Below are 22,453 nucleotides of genomic sequence, written 5' to 3'. Positions count from 1 at the left end.
TTCTGAGTAGGAGAAAAAGTCTGCAAAAATGGCAATTTTGGTCACATTGAGGCTTTAAAATGTAGTTATTTAACATGAGGCACAATCCAAATGAAATTTTGAATCAATTTTTCGACAGTCCAAAAAATCAATTTTAGGATGAAAAACGATGACCCGTGACCTGTCGAATTTTCTCCAGATGGTCAGAAATGGTAATTTTTTAATGTTTAACTTATTGACTGTAAATGACTATTGCATGTGAATTAGAACTCTTAGAACTAAAATTAGTGTGTTTAGAGTCATTTTAATGCCTGAAATTGGTCGAAATAGAAGCTTCTGAGTAGGACAAAAAGTCTGCAAAAATGGCAATTTTGGTCACATTGAGGCTTTAAAATGTAGTTATTTAACATGAGGCACAATCCAAATGAAATTTTGAATCAATTTTTCGACAGTCCAAAAAATCAATTTTATGATGAAAAACAATGACTCGTGACCTGTCGAATTTTCTCCAGATGGTCAGAAATGGTAATTTTTTAATGTTTCATTTTTTGACTGCAAATGACTATTGCATGTGAATTAGAACTCTTAGAATTACAATTAGTGTGTTTAGAGTCATTTTAATGCCTGAAATTGGTCGAAATAGAAGCTTCTGAAAAGGAGAAAAAGTTTGTAAAAATGGTAATTTTGGTCACATTGAGGCATTAAAAAGTAGTTATTCAACATGAGGCACAATCCAAATGACATTTTGAATCAATTTTTCGACAGTCCAAAAAATCAATTTTCTGATGAAAAACGATGACCCGTGACCTGTCGAATTTTCTCCAGATGGTCAGAAATTATAATTTTTTAATGTTTAACTTATTGACTGTAAATGACTATTGCATGTGAATTAGAACTCTTAGAACTAAAATTAGTGTGTTTAGAGTCATTTTAATGCCTGAAATTGGTCGAAATAGAAGCTTCTGAAAAGGAGAAAAAGTTTGTAAAAATGGCAATTTTGGTCACATTGAGGCTTTAAAAAGTAGTTATTCAACATGAGGCACAATCCAAATGACATTTTGAATCAATTTTTCGACAGTCCAAAAAATCAATTTTCTGATGAAAAACGATGACCCGTGACCTGTCGAATTTTCTCCAGATGGTCAGAAATTATAATTTTTTAATGTTTAACTTATTGACTGTAAATGACTATTGCATGTGAATTAGAACTCTTAGAACTAAAATTAGTGTGTTTAGAGTCATTTTAATGCCTGAAATTGGTCGAAATAGAAGCTTCTGAGTAGGAGAAAAAGTCTGTAAAAATGGCAATTTTGGTCACATTGAGGCTTTAAAATGTATTTATTCAACATGAGGCACAATCCAAATGAAATTTTGAATCAATTTTTCGACAGTCCAAAAAATCAATTTTCTGATGAAAAACGATGACCCGTGACCTGTCGAATTTTCTCCAGATGGTCAGAAATGGTAATTTTTTAATAGTTAATTTTTTGACTGCAAATGACTATTGCATGTGAATTAGAACTCTTAGAATTAAAATTAGTGTGTTTAGAGTCATTTTAATGCCTGAAATTGGTCGAAATAGAAGCTTCTGAAAAGGAGAAAAAGTTAGTAAAAATGGCAATTTTGGTCACATTGAGGCTTTAAAAAGTAGTTATTCAACATGAGGCACAATCCAAATGACATTTTGAATCAATTTTTCGACAGTCCAAAAAATCAATTTTCTGATGAAAAACGATGACCCGTGACCTGTCGAATTTTCTCCAGATGGTCAGAAATGGTAATTTTTTAATAGTTAATTTTTTGACTGCAAATGACTATTGCATGTGAATTAGAACTCTTAGAATTAAAATTAGTGTGTTTAGAGTCATTTTAATGCCTGAAATTGGTCGAAATAGAAGCTTCTGAAAAGGAGAAAAAGTTAGTAAAAATGGCAATTTTGGTCACATTGAGGCTTTAAAAAGTAGTTATTCAACATGAGGCACAATCCAAATGACATTTTGAATCAATTTTTCGACAGTCCAAAAAATCAATTTTCTGATGAAAAACGATGACCCGTGACCTGTCGAATTTTCTCCAGATGGTCAGAAATTATAATTTTTTAATGTTTAACTTATTGACTGTAAATGACTATTGCATGTGAATTAGAACTCTTAGAACTAAAATTAGTGTGTTTAGAGTCATTTTAATGCCTGAAATTGGTCGAAATAGAAGCTTCTGAGTAGGAGAAAAAGTCTGCAAAAATGGCAATTTTGGTCACATTGAGGCTTTAAAAAGTAGTTATTCAACAGGAGGGACAATCCAAATGACATTTTGGATCAATTTTTCGACAGTCCAAAAAAATCAATTTTCTGATGAAAAACGATGACCCGTGACCTGTCGAATTTTCTCCAGATGGTCAGAAATGGTAATTTTTTAATGTTTAACTTATTGACTGTAAATGACTATCGCATGTGAATTAGAACTCTTAGAACTAAAATTATTTTGTTTAGAGTCATTTTAATGCCTGAAATTGGTCGAAATAGAAGCTTCTGAGTAGGAGAAAAAGTCTGTAAAAATGGCAATTTTGGTCACATTGAGGCTTTAAAATGTATTTATTCAACATGAGGCACAATCCAAATGAAATTTTGAATCAATTTTTCGACAGTCCAAAAAATCAATTTTCTGATGAAAAACGATGACCCGTGACCTGTCGAATTTTCTCCAGATGGTCAGAAATGGTAATTTTTTAATAGTTAATTTTTTGACTGCAAATGACTATTGCATGTGAATTAGAACTCTTAGAATTAAAATTAGTGTGTTTAGAGTCATTTTAATGCCTGAAATTGGTCGAAATAGAAGCTTCTGAGTAGGAGAAAAAGTCTGTAAAAATGGCAATTTTGGTCACATTGAGGCTTTAAAATGTATTTATTCAACATGAGGCACAATCCAAATGAAATTTTGAATCAATTTTTCGACAGTCCAAAAAATCAATTTTATGATGAAAAACGATGACCCGTGACCTGTCGAATTTTCTCCAGATGGTCAGAAATGGTAATTTTTTTAATGTTTAACTTATTGACTGTAAATGACTATCGCATGTGAATTAGAACTCTTAGAACTAAAATTAGTGTGTTTAGAGTCATTTTAATGCCTGAAACTGGTCGAAAAAGAAGCTTCTGAGTAGGAGAAAAAGTCTGTAAAAATGGCAATTTTGGTCACATTGAGGCTTTAAAAAGTAGTTATTCAACAGGAGGGACAATCCAAATGACATTTTGGATCAATTTTTCGACAGTGCAAAAAAATCAATTTTCTGATGAAAAACGATGACCCGTGCGTGACCTGTCGAATTTTCTCCAGATGGTCGGAAATGGTAATTTTTTAATGTTTAATTTATTGACTGCAAATGACTATTGCATGTGAATTAGAACTCTTAGAATTAAAATTAGTGTGTTTAGAGTCATTTTAATGCCTGAAATTGGTCGCAATAGAAGCTTCTGAGTAGGAGAAAAAGTCTGTAAAAATGGCAATTTTGGTCACATTGAAGCTTTAAAATGTATTTATTCAACATGAGGCACAATCCAAATGAAATTTTGAATCAATTTTTCGACAGTCCAAAAAATCAATTTTATGATGAAAAACAATGACTCGTGACCTGTCGAATTTTCTCCAGATGGTCAGAAATGGTAATTTTTTAATGTTTCATTTTTTGACTGCAAATGACTATTGCATGTGAATTAGAACTCTTAGAATTACAATTAGTGTGTTTAGAGTCATTTTAATGCCTGAAATTGGTCGAAATAGAAGCTTCTGAAAAGGAGAAAAAGTTTGTAAAAATGGTAATTTTGGTCACATTGAGGCATTAAAAAGTAGTTATTCAACATGAGGCACAATCCAAATGACATTTTGAATCAATTTTTCGACAGTCCAAAAAATCAATTTTCTGATGAAAAACGATGACCCGTGACCTGTCGAATTTTCTCCAGATGGTCAGAAATTATAATTTTTTAATGTTTAACTTATTGACTGTAAATGACTATTGCATGTGAATTAGAACTCTTAGAACTAAAATTAGTGTGTTTAGAGTCATTTTAATGCCTGAAATTGGTCGAAATAGAAGCTTCTGAAAAGGAGAAAAAGTTTGTAAAAATGGCAATTTTGGTCACATTGAGGCTTTAAAAAGTAGTTATTCAACATGAGGCACAATCCAAATGACATTTTGAATCAATTTTTCGACAGTCCAAAAAATCAATTTTCTGATGAAAAACGATGACCCGTGACCTGTCGAATTTTCTCCAGATGGTCAGAAATTATAATTTTTTAATGTTTAACTTATTGACTGTAAATGACTATTGCATGTGAATTAGAACTCTTAGAACTAAAATTAGTGTGTTTAGAGTCATTTTAATGCCTGAAATTGGTCGAAATAGAAGCTTCTGAGTAGGAGAAAAAGTCTGTAAAAATGGCAATTTTGGTCACATTGAGGCTTTAAAATGTATTTATTCAACATGAGGCACAATCCAAATGAAATTTTGAATCAATTTTTCGACAGTCCAAAAAATCAATTTTCTGATGAAAAACGATGACCCGTGACCTGTCGAATTTTCTCCAGATGGTCAGAAATGGTAATTTTTTAATAGTTAATTTTTTGACTGCAAATGACTATTGCATGTGAATTAGAACTCTTAGAATTAAAATTAGTGTGTTTAGAGTCATTTTAATGCCTGAAATTGGTCGAAATAGAAGCTTCTGAAAAGGAGAAAAAGTTAGTAAAAATGGCAATTTTGGTCACATTGAGGCTTTAAAAAGTAGTTATTCAACATGAGGCACAATCCAAATGACATTTTGAATCAATTTTTCGACAGTCCAAAAAATCAATTTTCTGATGAAAAACGATGACCCGTGACCTGTCGAATTTTCTCCAGATGGTCAGAAATGGTAATTTTTTAATAGTTAATTTTTTGACTGCAAATGACTATTGCATGTGAATTAGAACTCTTAGAATTAAAATTAGTGTGTTTAGAGTCATTTTAATGCCTGAAATTGGTCGAAATAGAAGCTTCTGAAAAGGAGAAAAAGTTAGTAAAAATGGCAATTTTGGTCACATTGAGGCTTTAAAAAGTAGTTATTCAACATGAGGCACAATCCAAATGACATTTTGAATCAATTTTTCGACAGTCCAAAAAATCAATTTTCTGATGAAAAACGATGACCCGTGACCTGTCGAATTTTCTCCAGATGGTCAGAAATTATAATTTTTTTAATGTTTAACTTATTGACTGTAAATGACTATCGCATGTGAATTAGAACTCTTAGAACTAAAATTAGTGTGTTTAGAGTCATTTTAATGCCTGAAACTGGTCGAAAAAGAAGCTTCTGAGTAGGAGAAAAAGTCTGTAAAAATGGCAATTTTGGTCACATTGAGGCTTTAAAAAGTAGTTATTCAACAGGAGGGACAATCCAAATGACATTTTGGATCAATTTTTCGACAGTGCAAAAAAATCAATTTTCTGATGAAAAACGATGACCCGTGCGTGACCTGTCGAATTTTCTCCAGATGGTCGGAAATGGTAATTTTTTAATGTTTAATTTATTGACTGCAAATGACTATTGCATGTGAATTAGAACTCTTAGAATTAAAATTAGTGTGTTTAGAGTCATTTTAATGCCTGAAATTGGTCGCAATAGAAGCTTCTGAGTAGGAGAAAAAGTCTGTAAAAATGGCAATTTTGGTCACATTGAAGCTTTAAAATGTATTTATTCAACATGAGGCACAATCCAAATGAAATTTCGAATCAATTTTTCGACAGTCCAAAAAATCAATTTTCTGATGAAAAACGATGACCCGTGACCTGTCGAATTTTCTCCAGATGGTCAGAAATGGTAATTTTTTAATGTTTAATTTGTTGACTGCAAATGACTATTGCATGTGAATTAGAACTCTTAGAATTAAAATTAGTGTGTTTAGAGTCATTTCAATGCCTGAAATTGGTCGAAATAGAAGCTTCTGAAAAGGAGAAAAAGTTTGTAAAAATGGCAATTTTGGTCACATTGAGGCTTTAAAAAGTAGTTATTCAACATGAGGCACAATCCAAATGACATTTTGAATCAATTTTTCGACAGTCCAAAAAATCAATTTTCTGATGAAAAACGATGACCCGTGACCTGTCGAATTTTCTCCAGATGGTCAGAAATTATAATTTTTTAATGTTTAACTTATTGACTGTAAATGACTATTGCATGTGAATTAGAACTCTTAGAACTAAAATTAGTGTGTTTAGAGTCATTTTAATGCCTGAAATTGGTCGAAATAGAAGCTTCTGAGTAGGAGAAAAAGTCTGCAAAAATGGCAATTTTGGTCACATTGAGGCTTTAAAATGTATTTATTCAACATGAGGCACAATCCAAATGAAATTTTGAATCAATTTTTCGACAGTCCAAAAAATCAATTTTATGATGAAAAACGATGACCCGTGACCTGTCGAATTTTCTCCAGATGGTCAGAAATGGTAATTTTTTAATGTTTAACTTATTGACTGTAAATGACTATCGCATGTGAATTAGAACTCTTAGAACTAAAATTAGTGTGTTTAGAGTCATTTTAATGCCTGAAATTGGTCGAAATAGAAGCTTCTGAGTAGGAGAAAAAGTCTGCAAAAATGGCAATTTTGGTCACATTGAGGCTTTAAAATGTAGTTATTTAACATGAGGCACAATCCAAATGAAATTTTGAATCAATTTTTCGACAGTCCAAAAAATCAATTTTATGATGAAAAACGATGACCCGTGACCTGTCGAATTTTCTCCAGATGGTCAGAAATGGTAATTTTTTTAATGTTTAACTTATTGACTGTAAATGACTATCGCATGTGAATTAGAACTCTTAGAACTAAAATTAGTGTGTTTAGAGTCATTTTAATGCCTGAAATTGGTCGAAATAGAAGCTTCTGAGTAGGAGAAAAAGTCTGTAAAAATGGCAATTTTGGTCACATTGAGGCTTTAAAAAGTAGTTATTCAACAGGAGGGACAATCCAAATGACATTTTGGATCAATTTTTCGACAGTCCAAAAAAATCAATTTTCTGATGAAAAACGATGACCCGTGACCTGTCGAATTTTCTCCAGATGGTCGGAAATGGTAATTTTTTAATGTTTATTTTATTGACTGCAAATGACTATTGCATGTGAATTAGAACTCTTAGAATTAAAATTAGTGTGTTTAGAGTCATTTTAATGCCTGAAATTGGTCGAAATAGAAGCTTCTGAGTAGGAGAAAAAGTCTGTAAAAATGGCAATTTTGGTCACATTGAGGCTTTAAAATGTATTTATTCAACATGAGGCACAATCCAAATGAAATTTCGAATCAATTTTTCGACAGTCCAAAAAATCAATTTTCTGATGAAAAACGATGACCCGTGACCTGTCGAATTTTCTCCAGATGGTCAGAAATTATAATTTTTTAATGTTTAACTTATTGACTGTAAATGACTATTGCATGTGAATTAGAACTCTTAGAACTAAAATTAGTGTGTTTAGAGTCATTTTAATGCCTGAAATTGGTCGAAATAGAAGCTTCTGAGTAGGAGAAAAAGTCTGCAAAAATGGCAATTTTGGTCACATTGAGGCTTTAAAATGTAGTTATTTAACATGAGGCACAATCCAAATGAAATTTTGAATCAATTTTTCGACAGTCCAAAAAATCAATTTTATGATGAAAAACGATGACCCGTGACCTGTCGAATTTTCTCCAAATGGTCAGAAATGGTAATTTTTTAATGTTTAACTTATTGACTGTAAATGACTATCGCATGTGAATTAGAACTCTTAGAACTAAAATTAGTGTGTTTAGAGTCATTTTAATGCCTGAAATTGGTCGAAATAGAAGCTTCTGAGTAGGAGAAAAAGTCTGCAAAAATGGCAATTTTGGTCACATTGAGGCTTTAAAATGTAGTTATTTAACATGAGGCACAATCCAAATGAAATTGTGAATCAATTTTTCGACAGTCCAAAAAATCAATTTTATGATGAAAAACGATGACCCGTGACCTGTCGAATTTTCTCCAGATGGTCAGAAATGGTAATTTTTTAATGTTTAACTTATTGACTGTAAATGACTATCGCATGTGAATTAGAACTCTTAGAACTAAAATTAGTGTGTTTAGAGTCATTTTAATGCCTGAAATTGGTCGAAATAGAAGCTTCTGAGAAGGAGAAAAAGTCTGCAAAAATGGCAATTTTGGTCACATTGAGGCTTTAAAAAGTAGTTATTCAACAGGAGGGACAATCCAAATGACATTTTGGATCAATTTTTCGACAGTCCAAAAAAATCAATTTTCTGATGAAAAACGTGACCTGTAGAATTTTCTCCAGATGGTCAGAAATGGTAATTTTTTAATGTTTAACTTATTGACTGTAAATGACTATCGCATGTGAATTAGAACTCTTAGAACTAAAATTAGTGTGTTTAGAGTCATTTTAATGCCTGAAATTGGTCGAAATAGAAGCTTATGAGTAGGAGAAAAAGTCTGTAAAAATGGCAATTTTGGTCACATTGAGGCTTTAAAATGTATTTATTCAACATGAGGCACAATCCAAATGAAATTTTGAATCAATTTTTCGACAGTCCAAAAAATCAATTTTCTGATGAAAAACGATGACCCGTGACCTGTCGAATTTTCTCCAGATGGTCAGAAATGGTAATTTTTTAATGTTTAATTTTTTGACTGCAAATGACTATTGCATGTGAATTAGAACTCTTAGAATTAAAATTAGTGTGTTTAGAGTCATTTTAATGCCTGAAATTGGTCGAAATAGAAGCTTCTGAAAAGGAGAAAAAGTTTGTAAAAATGGCAATTTTGGTCACATTGAGGCTTTAAAAAGTAGTTATTCAACATGAGGCACAATCCAAATGACATTTTGAATCAATTTTTCGACAGTCCAAAAAATCAATTTTCTGATGAAAAACGATGACCCGTGACCTGTCGAATTTTCTCCAGATGGTCAGAAATTATAATTTTTTAATGTTTAATTTATTGACTATAAATGACTATTGCATGTGAATTAGAACTCTTAGAACTAAAATTAGTGTGTTTAGAGTCATTTTAATGCCTGAAATTGGTCGAAATAGAAGCTTCTGAGTAGGAGAAAAAGTCTGCAAAAATGGCAATTTTGGTCACATTGAGGCTTTAAAATGTAGTTATTTAACATGAGGCACAATCCAAATGAAATTTTGAATCAATTTTTCGACAGTCCAAAAAATCAATTTTAGGATGAAAAACGATGACCCGTGACCTGTCGAATTTTCTCCAGATGGTCAGAAATGGTAATTTTTTAATGTTTAACTTATTGACTGTAAATGACTATTGCATGTGAATTAGAACTCTTAGAACTAAAATTAGTGTGTTTAGAGTCATTTTAATGCCTGAAATTGGTCGAAATAGAAGCTTCTGAGTAGGACAAAAAGTCTGCAAAAATGGCAATTTTGGTCACATTGAGGCTTTAAAATGTAGTTATTTAACGTGAGGCACAATCCAAATGAAATTTTGAATCAATTTTTCGACAGTCCAAAAAATCAATTTTATGATGAAAAACAATGACTCGTGACCTGTCGAATTTTCTCCAGATGGTCAGAAATGGTAATTTTTTAATGTTTCATTTTTTGACTGCAAATGACTATTGCATGTGAATTAGAACTCTTAGAATTACAATTAGTGTGTTTAGAGTCATTTTAATGCCTGAAATTGGTCGAAATAGAAGCTTCTGAAAAGGAGAAAAAGTTTGTAAAAATGGTAATTTTGGTCACATTGAGGCATTAAAAAGTAGTTATTCAACATGAGGCACAATCCAAATGACATTTTGAATCAATTTTTCGACAGTCCAAAAAATCAATTTTCTGATGAAAAACGATGACCCGTGACCTGTCGAATTTTCTCCAGATGGTCAGAAATTATAATTTTTTAATGTTTAACTTATTGACTGTAAATGACTATTGCATGTGAATTAGAACTCTTAGAACTAAAATTAGTGTGTTTAGAGTCATTTTAATGCCTGAAATTGGTCGAAATAGAAGCTTCTGAAAAGGAGAAAAAGTTTGTAAAAATGGCAATTTTGGTCACATTGAGGCTTTAAAAAGTAGTTATTCAACATGAGGCACAATCCAAATGACATTTTGAATCAATTTTTCGACAGTCCAAAAAATCAATTTTCTGATGAAAAACGATGACCCGTGACCTGTCGAATTTTCTCCAGATGGTCAGAAATTATAATTTTTTAATGTTTAACTTATTGACTGTAAATGACTATTGCATGTGAATTAGAACTCTTAGAACTAAAATTAGTGTGTTTAGAGTCATTTTAATGCCTGAAATTGGTCGAAATAGAAGCTTCTGAGTAGGAGAAAAAGTCTGTAAAAATGGCAATTTTGGTCACATTGAGGCTTTAAAATGTATTTATTCAACATGAGGCACAATCCAAATGAAATTTTGAATCAATTTTTCGACAGTCCAAAAAATCAATTTTCTGATGAAAAACGATGACCCGTGACCTGTCGAATTTTCTCCAGATGGTCAGAAATGGTAATTTTTTAATAGTTAATTTTTTGACTGCAAATGACTATTGCATGTGAATTAGAACTCTTAGAATTAAAATTAGTGTGTTTAGAGTCATTTTAATGCCTGAAATTGGTCGAAATAGAAGCTTCTGAAAAGGAGAAAAAGTTAGTAAAAATGGCAATTTTGGTCACATTGAGGCTTTAAAAAGTAGTTATTCAACATGAGGCACAATCCAAATGACATTTTGAATCAATTTTTCGACAGTCCAAAAAATCAATTTTCTGATGAAAAACGATGACCCGTGACCTGTCGAATTTTCTCCAGATGGTCAGAAATTATAATTTTTTAATGTTTAACTTATTGACTGTAAATGACTATTGCATGTGAATTAGAACTCTTAGAACTAAAATTAGTGTGTTTAGAGTCATTTTAATGCCTGAAATTGGTTGAAATAGAAGCTTCTGAGTAGGAGAAAAAGTCTGCAAAAATGGCAATTTTGGTCACATTGAGGCTTTAAAAAGTAGTTATTCAACAGGAGGGACAATCCAAATGACATTTTGGATCAATTTTTCGACAGTCCAAAAAAATCAATTTTCTGATGAAAAACGATGACCCGTGACCTGTCGAATTTTCTCCAGATGGTCAGAAATGGTAATTTTTTAATGTTTAACTTATTGACTGTAAATGACTATCGCATGTGAATTAGAACTCTTAGAACTAAAATTATTGTGTTTAGAGTCATTTTAATGCCTGAAATTGGTCGAAATAGAAGCTTCTGAGTAGGAGAAAAAGTCTGTAAAAATGGCAATTTTGGTCACATTGAGGCTTTAAAATGTATTTATTCAACATGAGGCACAATCCAAATGAAATTTTGAATCAATTTTTCGACAGTCCAAAAAATCAATTTTCTGATGAAAAACGATGACCCGTGACCTGTCGAATTTTCTCCAGATGGTCAGAAATGGTAATTTTTTAATAGTTAATTTTTTGACTGCAAATGACTATTGCATGTGAATTAGAACTCTTAGAATTAAAATTAGTGTGTTTAGAGTCATTTTAATGCCTGAAAATGGTCGAAATAGAAGCTTCTGAAAAGGAGAAAAAGTTTGTAAAAATGGCAATTTTGGTCACATTGAGGCTTTAAAATGTATTTATTCAACATGAGGCACAATCCAAATGAAATTTTGAATCAATTTTTCGACAGTCCAAAAAATCAATTTTCTGATGAAAAACGATGACCCGTGACCTGTCGAATTTTCTCCAGATGGTCAGAAATGGTAATTTTTTTAATGTTTAACTTATTGACTGTAAATGACTATCGCATGTGAATTAGAACTCTTAGAACTAAAATTAGTGTGTTTAGAGTCATTTTAATGCCTGAAATTGGTCGAAAAAGAAGCTTCTGAGTAGGAGAAAAAGTCTGTAAAAATGGCAATTTTGGTCACATTGAGGCTTTAAAAAGTAGTTATTCAACAGGAGGGACAATCCAAATGACATTTTGGATCAATTTTTCGACAGTCCAAAAAAATCAATTTTCTGATGAAAAACGATGACCCGTGCGTGACCTGTCGAATTTTCTCCAGATGGTCGGAAATGGTAATTTTTTAATGTTTAATTTATTGACTGCAAATGACTATTGCATGTGAATTAGAACTCTTAGAATTAAAATTAGTGTGTTTAGAGTCATTTTAATGCCTGAAATTGGTCGCAATAGAAGCTTCTGAGTAGGAGAAAAAGTCTGTAAAAATGGCAATTTTGGTCACATTGAAGCTTTAAAATGTATTTATTCAACATGAGGCACAATCCAAATGAAATTTCGAATCAATTTTTCGACAGTCCAAAAAATCAATTTTCTGATGAAAAACGATGACCCGTGACCTGTCGAATTTTCTCCAGATGGTCAGAAATGGTAATTTTTTAATGTTTAATTTGTTGACTGCAAATGACTATTGCATGTGAATTAGAACTCTTAGAATTAAAATTAGTGTGTTTAGAGTCATTTCAATGCCTGAAATTGGTCGAAATAGAAGCTTCTGAAAAGGAGAAAAAGTTTGTAAAAATGGCAATTTTGGTCACATTGAGGCTTTAAAAAGTAGTTATTCAACATGAGGCACAATCCAAATGACATTTTGAATCAATTTTTCAACAGTCCAAAAAATCAATTTTCTGATGAAAAACGATGACCCGTGACCTGTCGAATTTTCTCCAGATGGTCAGAAATTATAATTTTTTAATGTTTAACTTATTGACTGTAAATGACTATTGCATGTGAATTAGAACTCTTAGAACTAAAATTAGTGTGTTTAGAGTCATTTTAATGCCTGAAATTGGTCGAAATAGAAGCTTCTGAGTAGGAGAAAAAGTCTGCAAAAATGGCAATTTTGGTCACATTGAGGCTTTAAAATGTATTTATTCAACATGAGGCACAATCCAAATGAAATTTTGAATCAATTTTTCGACAGTCCAAAAAATCAATTTTATGATGAAAAACGATGACCCGTGACCTGTCGAATTTTCTCCAGATGGTCAGAAATGGTAATTTTTTAATGTTTAACTTATTGACTGTAAATGACTATCGCATGTGAATTAGAACTCTTAGAACTAAAATTAGTGTGTTTAGAGTCATTTTAATGCCTGAAATTGGTCGAAATAGAAGCTTCTGAGTAGGAGAAAAAGTCTGCAAAAATGGCAATTTTGGTCACATTGAGGCTTTAAAATGTAGTTATTTAACATGAGGCACAATCCAAATGAAATTTTGAATCAATTTTTCGACAGTCCAAAAAATCAATTTTATGATGAAAAACGATGACCCGTGACCTGTCGAATTTTCTCCAGATGGTCAGAAATGGTAATTTTTTTAATGTTTAACTTATTGACTGTAAATGACTATCGCATGTGAATTAGAACTCTTAGAACTAAAATTAGTGTGTTTAGAGTCATTTTAATGCCTGAAATTGGTCGAAATAGAAGCTTCTGAGTAGGAGAAAAAGTCTGTAAAAATGGCAATTTTGGTCACATTGAGGCTTTAAAAAGTAGTTATTCAACAGGAGGGACAATCCAAATGACATTTTGGATCAATTTTTCGACAGTCCAAAAAAATCAATTTTCTGATGAAAAACGATGACCCGTGACCTGTCGAATTTTCTCCAGATGGTCGGAAATGGTAATTTTTTAATGTTTATTTTATTGACTGCAAATGACTATTGCATGTGAATTAGAACTCTTAGAATTAAAATTAGTGTGTTTAGAGTCATTTTAATGCCTGAAATTGGTCGAAATAGAAGCTTCTGAGTAGGAGAAAAAGTCTGTAAAAATGGCAATTTTGGTCACATTGAGGCTTTAAAATGTATTTATTCAACATGAGGCACAATCCAAATGAAATTTCGAATCAATTTTTCGACAGTCCAAAAAATCAATTTTCTGATGAAAAACGATGACCCGTGACCTGTCGAATTTTCTCCAGATGGTCAGAAATTATAATTTTTTAATGTTTAACTTATTGACTGTAAATGACTATTGCATGTGAATTAGAACTCTTAGAACTAAAATTAGTGTGTTTAGAGTCATTTTAATGCCTGAAATTGGTCGAAATAGAAGCTTCTGAGTAGGAGAAAAAGTCTGCAAAAATGGCAATTTTGGTCACATTGAGGCTTTAAAATGTAGTTATTTAACATGAGGCACAATCCAAATGAAATTGTGAATCAATTTTTCGACAGTCCAAAAAATCAATTTTATGATGAAAAACGATGACCCGTGACCTGTCGAATTTTCTCCAGATGGTCAGAAATGGTAATTTTTTAATGTTTAACTTATTGACTGTAAATGACTATCGCATGTGAATTAGAACTCTTAGAACTAAAATTAGTGTGTTTAGAGTCATTTTAATGCCTGAAATTGGTCGAAATAGAAGCTTCTGAGAAGGAGAAAAAGTCTGCAAAAATGGCAATTTTGGTCACATTGAGGCTTTAAAAAGTAGTTATTCAACAGGAGGGACAATCCAAATGACATTTTGGATCAATTTTTCGACAGTCCAAAAAAATCAATTTTCTGATGAAAAACGTGACCTGTAGAATTTTCTCCAGATGGTCAGGAATGGTAATTTTTTAATGTTTAACTTATTGACTGTAAATGACTATCGCATGTGAATTAGAACTCTTAGAACTAAAATTAGTGTGTTTAGAGTCATTTTAATGCCTGAAATTGGTCGAAATAGAAGCTTATGAGTAGGAGAAAAAGTCTGTAAAAATGGCAATTTTGGTCACATTGAGGCTTTAAAATGTATTTATTCAACATGAGGCACAATCCAAATGAAATTTTGAATCAATTTTTCGACAGTCCAAAAAATCAATTTTCTGATGAAAAACGATGACCCGTGACCTGTCGAATTTTCTCCAGATGGTCAGAAATGGTAATTTTTTAATGTTTAATTTTTTGACTGCAAATGACTATTGCATGTGAATTAGAACTCTTAGAATTAAAATTAGTGTGTTTAGAGTCATTTTAATGCCTGAAATTGGTCGAAATAGAAGCTTCTGAAAAGGAGAAAAAGTTTGTAAAAATGGCAATTTTGGTCACATTGAGGCTTTAAAAAGTAGTTATTCAACATGAGGCACAATCCAAATGACATTTTGAATCAATTTTTCGACAGTCCAAAAAATCAATTTTCTGATGAAAAACGATGACCCGTGACCTGTCGAATTTTCTCCAGATGGTCAGAAATTATAATTTTTTAATGTTTAATTTATTGACTATAAATGACTATTGCATGTGAATTAGAACTCTTAGAACTAAAATTAGTGTGTTTAGAGTCATTTTAATGCCTGAAATTGGTCGAAATAGAAGCTTCTGAGTAGGAGAAAAAGTCTGCAAAAATGGCAATTTTGGTCACATTGAGGCTTTAAAATGTAGTTATTTAACATGAGGCACAATCCAAATGAAATTTTGAATCAATTTTTCGACAGTCCAAAAAATCAATTTTAGGATGAAAAACGATGACCCGTGACCTGTCGAATTTTCTCCAGATGGTCAGAAATGGTAATTTTTTAATGTTTAACTTATTGACTGTAAATGACTATTGCATGTGAATTAGAACTCTTAGAACTAAAATTAGTGTGTTTAGAGTCATTTTAATGCCTGAAATTGGTCGAAATAGAAGCTTCTGAGTAGGACAAAAAGTCTGCAAAAATGGCAATTTTGGTCACATTGAGGCTTTAAAATGTAGTTATTTAACGTGAGGCACAATCCAAATGAAATTTTGAATCAATTTTTCGACAGTCCAAAAAATCAATTTTATGATGAAAAACAATGACTCGTGACCTGTCGAATTTTCTCCAGATGGTCAGAAATGGTAATTTTTTAATGTTTCATTTTTTGACTGCAAATGACTATTGCATGTGAATTAGAACTCTTAGAATTACAATTAGTGTGTTTAGAGTCATTTTAATGCCTGAAATTGGTCGAAATAGAAGCTTCTGAAAAGGAGAAAAAGTTTGTAAAAATGGTAATTTTGGTCACATTGAGGCATTAAAAAGTAGTTATTCAACATGAGGCACAATCCAAATGACATTTTGAATCAATTTTTCGACAGTCCAAAAAATCAATTTTCTGATGAAAAACGATGACCCGTGACCTGTCGAATTTTCTCCAGATGGTCAGAAATTATAATTTTTTAATGTTTAACTTATTGACTGTAAATGACTATTGCATGTGAATTAGAACTCTTAGAACTAAAATTAGTGTGTTTAGAGTCATTTTAATGCCTGAAATTGGTCGAAATAGAAGCTTCTGAAAAGGAGAAAAAGTTTGTAAAAATGGCAATTTTGGTCACATTGAGGCTTTAAAAAGTAGTTATTCAACATGAGGCACAATCCAAATGACATTTTGAATCAATTTTTCGACAGTCCAAAAAATCAATTTTCTGATGAAAAACGATGACCCGTGACCTGTCGAATTTTCTCCAGATGGTCAGAAATTATAATTTTTTAATGTTTAACTTATTGACTGTAAATGACTATTGCATGTGAATTAGAACTCTTAGAACTAAAATTAGTGTGTTTAGAGTCATTTTAATGCCTGAAATTGGTCGAAATAGAAGCTTCTGAGTAGGAGAAAAAGTCTGTAAAAATGGCAATTTTGGTCACATTGAGGCTTTAAAATGTATTTATTCAACATGAGGCACAATCCAAATGAAATTTTGAATCAATTTTTCGACAGTCCAAAAAATCAATTTTCTGATGAAAAACGATGACCCGTGACCTGTCGAATTTTCTCCAGATGGTCAGAAATGGTAATTTTTTAATAGTTAATTTTTTGACTGCAAATGACTATTGCATGTGAATTAGAACTCTTAGAATTAAAATTAGTGTGTTTAGAGTCATTTTAATGCCTGAAATTGGTCGAAATAGAAGCTTCTGAAAAGGAGAAAAAGTTAGTAAAAATGGCAATTTTGGTCACATTGAGGCTTTAAAAAGTAGTTATTCAACATGAGGCACAATCCAAATGACATTTTGAATCAATTTTTCGACAGTCCAAAAAATCAATTTTCTGATGAAAAACGATGACCCGTGACCTGTCGAATTTTCTCCAGATGGTCAGAAATTATAATTTTTTAATGTTTAACTTATTGACTGTAAATGACTATTGCATGTGAATTAGAACTCTTAGAACTAAAATTAGTGTGTTTAGAGTCATTTTAATGCCTGAAATTGGTCGAAATAGAAGCTTCTGAGTAGGAGAAAAAGTCTGCAAAAATGGCAATTTTGGTCACATTGAGGCTTTAAAAAGTAGTTATTCAACAGGAGGGACAATCCAAATGACATTTTGGATCAATTTTTCGACAGTCCAAAAAAATCAATTTTCTGATGAAAAACGATGACCCGTGACCTGTCGAATTTTCTCCAGATGGTCAGAAATGGTAATTTTTTAATGTTTAACTTATTGACTGTAAATGACTATCGCATGTGAATTAGAACTCTTAGAACTAAAATTATTGTGTTTAGAGTCATTTTAATGCCTGAAATTGGTCGAAATAGAAGCTTCTGAGTAGGAGAAAAAGTCTGTAAAAATGGCAATTTTGGTCACATTGAGGCTTTAAAATGTATTTATTCAACATGAGGCACAATCCAAATGAAATTTTGAATCAATTTTTCGACAGTCCAAAAAATCAATTTTCTGATGAAAAACGATGACCCGTGACCTGTCGAATTTTCTCCAGATGGTCAGAAATGGTAATTTTTTAATAGTTAATTTTTTGACTGCAAATGACTATTGCATGTGAATTAGAACTCTTAGAATTAAAATTAGTGTGTTTAGAGTCATTTTAATGCCTGAAAATGGTCGAAATAGAAGCTTCTGAAAAGGAGAAAAAGTTTGTAAAAATGGCAATTTTGGTCACATTGAGGCTTTAAAAAGTAGTTATTCAACATGAGGCACAATCCAAATGACATTTTGAATCAATTTTTCGACAGTCCAAAAAATCAATTTTATGATGAAAAACGATGACCCGTGACCTGTCGAATTTTCTCCAGATGGTCAGAAATGGTAATTTTTTTAATGTTTAACTTATTGACTGTAAATGACTATCGCATGTGAATTAGAACTCTTAGAACTAAAATTAGTGTGTTTAGAGTCATTTTAATGCCTGAAATTGGTCGAAAAAGAAGCTTCTGAGTAGGAGAAAAAGTCTGTAAAAATGGCAATTTTGGTCACATTGAGGCTTTAAAAAGTAGTTATTCAACAGGAGGGACAATCCAAATGACATTTTGGATCAATTTTTCGACAGTCCAAAAAAATCAATTTTCTGATGAAAAACGATGACCCGTGCGTGACCTGTCGAATTTTCTCCAGATGGTCGGAAATGGTAATTTTTTAATGTTTAATTTATTGACTGCAAATGACTATTGCATGTGAATTAGAACTCTTAGAATTAAAATTAGTGTGTTTAGAGTCATTTTAATGCCTGAAATTGGTCGCAATAGAAGCTTCTGAGTAGGAGAAAAAGTCTGTAAAAATGGCAATTTTGGTCACATTGAAGCTTTAAAATGTATTTATTCAACATGAGGCACAATCCAAATGAAATTTCGAATCAATTTTTCGACAGTCCAAAAAATCAATTTTCTGATGAAAAACGATGACCCGTGACCTGTCGAATTTTCTCCAGATGGTCAGAAATGGTAATTTTTTAATGTTTAATTTGTTGACTGCAAATGACTATTGCATGTGAATTAGAACTCTTAGAATTAAAATTAGTGTGTTTAGAGTCATTTCAATGCCTGAAATTGGTCGAAATAGAAGCTTCTGAAAAGGAGAAAAAGTTTGTAAAAATGGCAATTTTGGTCACATTGAGGCTTTAAAAAGTAGTTATTCAACATGAGGCACAATCCAAATGACATTTTGAATCAATTTTTCAACAGTCCAAAAAATCAATTTTCTGATGAAAAACGATGACCCGTGACCTGTCGAATTTTCTCCAGATGGTCAGAAATTATAATTTTTTAATGTTTAACTTATTGACTGTAAATGACTATTGCATGTGAATTAGAACTCTTAGAACTAAAATTAGTGTGTTTAGAGTCATTTTAATGCCTGAAATTGGTCGAAATAGAAGCTTCTGAGTAGGAGAAAAAGTCTGCAAAAATGGCAATTTTGGTCACATTGAGGCTTTAAAAAGTAGTTATTCAACAGGAGGGACAATCCAAATGACATTTTGGATCAATTTTTCGACAGTCCAAAAAAATCAATTTTCTGATGAAAAACAATGACCCGTGACCTGTCGAATTTTCTCCAGATGGTCAGAAATGGTAATTTTTTTATGTTTAACTTATTGACTGTAAATGACTATCGCATGTGAATTAGAACTCTTAGAACTAAAATTATTGTGTTTAGAGTCATTTTAATGCCTGAAATTGGTCGAAATAGAAGCTTCTGAGTAGGAGAAAAAGTCTGTAAAAATGGCAATTTTGGTCACATTGAGGCTTTAAAATGTATTTATTCAACATGAGGCACAATCCAAATGAAATTTTGAATCAATTTTTCGACAGTCCAAAAAATCAATTTTCTGATGAAAAACGATGACCCGTGACCTGTCGAATTTTCTCCAGATGGTCAGAAATGGTAATTTTTTAATAGTTAATTTTTTGACTGCAAATGACTATTGCATGTGAATTAGAACTCTTAGAATTAAAATTAGTGTGTTTAGAGTCATTTTAATGCCTGAAATTGGTCGAAATAGAAGCTTCTGAAAAGGAGAAAAAGTTTGTAAAAATGGCAATTTTGGTCACATTGAGGCTTTAAAAAGTAGTTATTCAACATGAGGCACAATCCAAATGACATTTTGAATCAATTTTTCGACAGTCCAAAAAATCAATTTTCTGATGAAAAACGATGACCCGTGACCTGTCGAATTTTCTCCAGATGGTCAGAAATTATAATTTTTTAATGTTTAACTTATTGACTGTAAATGACTATTGCATGTGAATTAGAACTCTTAGAACTAAAATTAGTGTGTTTAGAGTCATTTTAATGCCTGAAATTGGTCGAAATAGAAGCTTCTGAGTAGGAGAAAAAGTCTGCAAAAATGGCAATTTTGGTCACATTGAGGCTTTAAAATGTAGTTATTTAACATGAGGCACAATCCAAATGAAATTTTGAATCAATTTTTCGACAGTCCAAAAAATCAATTTTATGATGAAAAACGATGACCCGTGACCTGTCGAATTTTCTCCAAATGGTCAGAAATGGTAATTTTTTAATGTTTAACTTATTGACTGTAAATGACTATCGCATGTGAATTAGAACTCTTAGAACTAAAATTAGTGTGTTTAGAGTCATTTTAATGCCTGAAATTGGTCGAAATAGAAGCTTCTGAGTAGGAGAAAAAGTCTGCAAAAATGGCAATTTTGGTCACATTGAGGCTTTAAAATGTAGTTATTTAACATGAGGCACAATCCAAATGAAATTGTGAATCAATTTTTCGACAGTCCAAAAAATCAATTTTATGATGAAAAACGATGACCCGTGACCTGTCGAATTTTCTCCAGATGGTCAGAAATGGTAATTTTTTAATGTTTAACTTATTGACTGTAAATGACTATCGCATGTGAATTAGAACTCTTAGAACTAAAATTAGTGTGTTTAGAGTCATTTTAATGCCTGAAATTGGTCGAAATAGAAGCTTCTGAGTAGGAGAAAAAGTCTGTAAAAATGGCAATTTTGGTCACATTGAGGCTTTAAAATGTATTTATTCAACATGAGGCACAATCCAAATGAAATTTTGAATCAATTTTTCGACAGTCCAAAAAATCAATTTTCTGATGAAAAACGATGACCCGTGACCTGTCGAATTTTCTCCAGATGGTCAGAAATGGTAATTTTTTAATGTTTAATTTTTTGACTGCAAATGACTATTGCATGTGAATTAGAACTCTTAGAATTAAAATTAGTGTGTTTAGAGTCATTTTAATGCCTGTAATTGGTCGAAATAGAAGCTTCTGAAAAGGAGAAAAAGTTTGTAAAAATGGCAATTTTGGTCACATTGAGGCTTTAAAAAGTAGTTATTCAACATGAGGCACAATCCAAATGACATTTTGAATCAATTTTTCGACAGTCCAAAAAATCAATTTTCTGATGAAAAACGATGACCCGTGACCTGTCGAATTTTCTCCAGATGGTCAGAAATTATAATTTTTTAATGTTTAATTTATTGACTATAAATGACTATTGCATGTGAATTAGAACTCTTAGAACTAAAATTAGTGTGTTTAGAGTCATTTTAATGCCTGAAATTGGTCGAAATAGAAGCTTCTGAGTAGGAGAAAAAGTCTGCAAAAATGGCAATTTTGGTCACATTGAGGCTTTAAAATGTAGTTATTTAACATGAGGCACAATCCAAATGAAATTTTGAATCAATTTTTCGACAGTCCAAAAAATCAATTTTAGGATGAAAAACGATGACCCGTGACCTGTCGAATTTTCTGCAAATGGTCAGAAATGGTAATTTTTTAATGTTTAACTTATTGACTGTAAATGACTATCGCATGTGAATTAGAACTCTTAGAACTAAAATTAGTGTGTTTAGAGTCATTTTAATGCCTGAAATTGGTCGAAATAGAAGCTTCTGAGTAGGACAAAAAGTCTGCAAAAATGGCAATTTTGGTCACATTGAGGCTTTAAAAAGTAGTTATTCAACAGGAGGGACAATCCAATTACATTTTGGATCAATTTTTCGACAGTCCAAAAAAATCAATTTTCTGATGAAAAACGATGACCCGTGACCTGTCGAATTTTCTCCAGATGGTCAGAAATGGTAATTTTTTAATGTTTAACTTATTGACTGTAAATGACTATCGCATGTGAATTAGAACTCTTAGAACTAAAATTAGTGTGTTTAGAGTCATTTTAATGCCTGAAATTGGTCGAAATAGAAGCTTCTGAGTAGGAGAAAAAGTCTGTAAAAATGGCAATTTTGGTCACATTGAGGCTTTAAAAAGTAGTTATTCAACAGGAGGGACAATCCAAATGACATTTTGGATCAATTTTTCAACAGTCCAAAAAAATCAATTTTCCGATGAAAAACGATGACCCGTGACCTGTCGAATTTTCTCCAGATGGTCGGAAATGGTAATTTTTTAATGTTTAATTTATTGACTGCAAATGACTATTGCATGTGAATTAGAACTCTTAGAATTAAAATTAGTGTGTTTAGAGTCATTTTAATGCCTGAAATTGGTCGAAATAGAAGCTCCTGAAAAGGAGAAAAAGTTTGTAAAAATGGCAATTTTGGTCACATTGAGGCTTTAAAAAGTAGTTATTCAACATGAGGCACAATCCAAATGACATTTTGAATCAATTTTTCGACAGTCCAAAAAATCAATTTTCTGATGAAAAACGATGACCCGTGACCTGTCGAATTTTCTCCAGATGGTCAGAAATGGTAATTTTTTAATGTTTAAC

This window comes from Triturus cristatus, chromosome 1_2 (assembly GCF_964204655.1).
Source record: "Triturus cristatus chromosome 1_2, aTriCri1.1, whole genome shotgun sequence".
Classification (NCBI taxonomy): domain Eukaryota; kingdom Metazoa; phylum Chordata; class Amphibia; order Caudata; family Salamandridae; genus Triturus; species Triturus cristatus.
This window is presented reverse-complemented; position numbering follows the sequence as displayed.